A 4,542-nucleotide genomic window follows, 5' to 3' on the forward strand; every position below is an offset into this window, starting at 1 on the left:
GGATGATAATGTCAGATCATGAACTATAGCCTGCTGAATGGGGCACAGAGATGTGGAGTGTTTCCTAGAGAGGGGAACTATTCTAAAGGCCCAAGGGAGAAACTTATCAGTCATATGGCACATTGCTAAGTTCTCTTTGTACTGGTACAAAAATTATAAACATTAGTAACATAAGTATCGGGTTTATCTCAGAGATGGGAGTGTCTATCATTGTGAGGTAGGGGTAGGTAGCCCTGTCAGAAGTGGAAAGTGTTCTCTCTCAATGGGCATTCAGGTGGGCCTGGGTAGATGGAGTTGCATTGCTGTATAACCACCTGGGTGTGAGTTTCCTATAAGTAAGCAGAGATAAAATTACAACAGTAGTTGAGTATACAAGGTACAAAAATTAACAAAATAACTATGAAGATTATAATGTTTACAATCATCTTCCACCATAAAAAAGTTGAGATCCACTCCCAGAACTGTTCATCAAATGGCACAATAGCATCTGACATGGTCTGTATATTCTAATGCAGGTCCTGTAAAACAAATGAGACACTAGCAGAGTTATCAGGAATGTACACACAACATTCAACCTGTCAAGGTTATCAGATGGTGCATGTGCCACCTTGGGCTACAGTGAGTATGTCTAGAGCCATTCAGTTCTGTATGGTGGCTTTTCTCATCATTTGAACCTAAGAATTAAGAAAAGAGATTCTGGGGCTGGAGGGATGGCTTAGTGGTTAAGGCACATGCCTGCAAAGCCAAAGAACCCAGGTTCAACTCCCCAGGACCCACATAAACCAGATGCTCAAGGTGGTGGTGCATGCATCTGGAGTTCACTTACAGTGGCTGAAGACCCTGGCATGCCCATGCTCATTCTCTTTCTCTTTCTCTCTCTCTCTCTCTCTCTCTCTCTCTCTCTCTCTCTCTCTCTCTCCATATCTCTCTCAAATAAATAAATAATATTTTTTTAAAAAAAGAAAGATTCCCTCAGCTGTGTCATTTAAAGCCTTTTTGGTATACTCTCTGAGAGTTTCTATGTGCCAGAAGATATCCTTCATTCCAATAGATGCAAGAAAGACTGAGACTAAGTGATCATGCCACTGAAAAACACTTCTGGTCCATCAATGTTTTAAGACCTGTAAATTGGTTGGATGCTCTAAGGTTTTTCACTTGTCATCCTTGCATCCAGGGAAAGCCCAAGATTCATCTTCCAATGCATCTTGGAGGTAGCCAGAGCCAAAGGTTGGAACCACAGATCCATCGGGTGCCCTTAGGGGATGCCCAGCATACATCTGGCCTCAGGGTCCATTTAGTAGCAAACCATTCTGATGTTTGGAGGGTAATGATGTTCTAGCACATCCTAGAAAACAAACATAACTGGGATATTTTGAGAGAACAAGTGTTTTCTGTTCCCAGCATAAGGGTGTCTTTTGGCTTAAATGACCTTTAGTTGGAGTCATCCACATATATCTATCCCAGATTTGAAAACAGCCATCCTGATATCTATGATTATTTTCCCTTATCATGAAGTTCCAGCTGTTGGGGGGGGGGGGCAATATACCTTGCCAAGACTTTGTCAGGCTCTTCTTTCAAGAAGCTCTTTCCGAGTCCTGGTTCATTCCTGGTAAAGTTGATAGGCCATTGAGAAACATCCCAGCTAGTAACCTGGGTTAGAGTAGGAAAGCTAGCTCTTTCCTGGTTAATATATGTTTGTAACTGATTCTAATCATCTCCTTGGAGAGGAGCTATCCACCAGGGAAGTCTAGGGATGCTGGAAGTGGGCAAGAGCCCAAAAAACCCAGAAGTCAGTCTGATTACTATCCTGTGCATACTCTTGGGTTTATACAATAAATGAATTTTCATCCTGAGTATTGACAGATAGAATGAAAAGGATGAACAGCAAAGATAGAAAATGAGGCATTCTTTGAGATGAAAGAAAGAGCAAACTTATCGATAGATGTTGTGTTTTACATTCCCAGGTACCCCTTTGTTTGGTTATATTTCCCTCTCTAAGTGTTTAAGCCCAAGCAGATAGTGAAAATTTAATTCAAGATGTAATTTTTGTTTTGGAGGTCACTAATGGCTCTCCAAAGGAGATGTTAGGGAACTGTCAGTGACATTATAGCATCTCCAATTCTGGTGTTGTCTGTTAGGATGTCAGGGTCATGCTAGCCAAGTGGCTTTTCTTTCAGGAAGCCAAGAGAACTGATTTTTTTCCTCAGTTGTGACTCTCCTGTCTCAGACTGCCCACATATTTCTTTTTGTTTCTGGGGCTCCATATCCTGCTGATCAGAAAGATAGTTGGCTCACCAAAGGGCCAATATAAAGCACATTATAGGTGTCCCATCATCTCCAGTGGCCTTGTGACTTGAAAGCATGGGCTAAAATATTGGCCTTTTTAGCTCCAATAATTCCAATTGGCTTTGGCTTCTACAGAGGTTATTAATACATTTACAAAAAGAAGTTACCCCAGTGACAAGGGTAGGAACTTATCTCATGTTTGAGCTGACTGACATCTGAAAAGCAGCTTGAGGTCTCCTATTGGTTCACAGGTGTGGAGGCTAGTCTCTGTCTCGGGTTCCTGTGGAGTTCCCTGCAGGGTGTGTCAACTTGCACTCTGCTGTGAATCCAAGAGTCCATGCCTGTCACTTTGACTGCTGCATGTGTAGACTGAATGACTGGATAAGTGCCCTCCCAGGTGGGTTCTAAGGAGGTGCCCTCTTTAAATGCCTTTATTAAAACCAAGTTTCCTGGGCAAAAATGGAGGTGCCCTGCTATCACCCTGTTCAGGGTTAGTCTGTGATAGTTCTGGGAGGACTTATTGGAATTTAGCCAAGTCTGTGATATGAGATAATAGCCAAGTAGTCTCAGGGTCATTTAGCAGGAAATAAAGGACCTGCCATATAATGCCTCAAAGGGAGTTAATCCCAATTGCCCTGGAGTGCTCCTTAACTGCACTAAGGCTTGTGGCAATACTTTGGTTCAGGAGCTCTGGGCTTCCTGCATTAGTTTAGTTAGATGTCTTGTTGTTGTTGTTGTTGTTGTTGTTGGTTTCCTATGTACATATATATAGATTTATTTATAAAACCCACCTCCCACCCCTAAGATGGGAGGAACTGGGGAAAATAGAAGAGGTGGAAAAAGGGGCCCAGAAAAATTGGGTGGGGGGCTTGGAGAGGTGGCTGCAGAGGGAGAGCCCTTTCCTCGAGTTAAGGGGGGCAAGGAGCTCCGTTGACAGTCATCTTGCGCCCCCTGCTGGTGGAAGACGGCGTCTGCAGGCAGTTCGAGGTGCCCTCGTTGGCGGCTGTGGTGGCCCCACTGGCCTCAGAAGGGGTGGGCACGGTAGGTAGAGTGAGTCGCTTGCAGGCTGACTGGACACGGTACTTGAGTGGAAGAGGGCCATTCCGCCGCCAGGGGTAGATGTAGGCAATGTCCATGAGGGTGTAGTATTCCTTCAGCGGCTCATCCTCATAGAGAACTTCCACCTTGTACTTGCTGGGCACATCCATCTTGTTGCGGAGAAACTTGGCAAGGTGCATGACCGTCATGGCTGCCGGGCACCTCAGGAAGCGCACCCCGGTCTGCTTCTCCTTGTCCCCATCTCCATTCTCCAGAAGGCCTTTCTTCTCTTCCCGGTCCCTGCCTCCTTCGTAGAACTCGATGGAGAGGCTGACGACCTCATCATCCCCAAGAGCCCCCTTGTCCTGCTCCAGGACTCCCCGCGGTCCTCGTTGGGTTGGAGCTACTGGGGACCTCTGTCAAGGGGTATGCTGCATAAAAGTCCCGTCGCCGTTTCATCTCATCTTTAAAGAGCCCAGGTACCAACTTGCAGACAATGTCTTGGAGGGTTTTGTCAGATCTGATGCTCAGCAGTGGTCGGGTTTTATGGACCTGCACGTCACACATGGGACAGTATTTTCCAGGTAGCGCACGATGCAAGTTTTGCAGAAGGAATGCAAGCACTCCACAATGGTGGTGGTGTCAATGAAGTACCCTCCACAGAGGGCGCACATGAGGTGAGGGTTGAGCTCCGTGATTTTGATCCGTGTGGTCCGATGCATGATGCCTGGATCCGAGCTGGGGGGCACTGGCAAGCGTCACCCTGGCTTCGGGGTCCGGCCAGTCTCAGGGAGGGGGGGATGGGAAGGAAGGTAGGGAAGGGAGGGGAGGGGGGCCCACAGCCGTGTCGCTGGCTCCGACGGCGGGAGGGAAGAAACCTAAGGCAAGAAAGGAGTTTGTGAGAGCGGCTTGGGGTGGGAGGGAGAGAGGGGAGGGGAGGGGGCGGAGGGGGAGGGGAGGGCTGGAGTCTAGGTGTCTTTTAAGTAGGCTGTTAATCTTTTCTACCTTTTCAGATAATTGAAGATTCCAGGCACAGTGGAGGATATATGGTATTCCCGAGGCCTAGGAGACCTTTTGGGTGACTTCTGCCTTAATGCTGACCTATTGTCACTCTGTATGCTCTTGGGTATTCCAAACCTTGGAATAATTTCACCTAAAAGGGCCTTTACTATCTCTTATGCTCTTCTTGTCCGGCTTGGGAAGACCTCAATCCACCAT

At 46.7% G+C, this 4,542-nt stretch overlaps 1 pseudogene; it reads right to left on the reverse strand.

The window, feature by feature from the left end:
• Positions 1-3,036: 3,036 nt before the first annotated feature.
• On the reverse strand, positions 3,037-4,129 carry LOC101611783 (annotated as a pseudogene).
• Positions 4,130-4,542: the final 413 nt, after the last annotated feature.

This window comes from Jaculus jaculus, chromosome 3 (genome assembly GCF_020740685.1).
Source record: "Jaculus jaculus isolate mJacJac1 chromosome 3, mJacJac1.mat.Y.cur, whole genome shotgun sequence".
NCBI classification, from domain to species: domain Eukaryota; kingdom Metazoa; phylum Chordata; class Mammalia; order Rodentia; family Dipodidae; genus Jaculus; species Jaculus jaculus.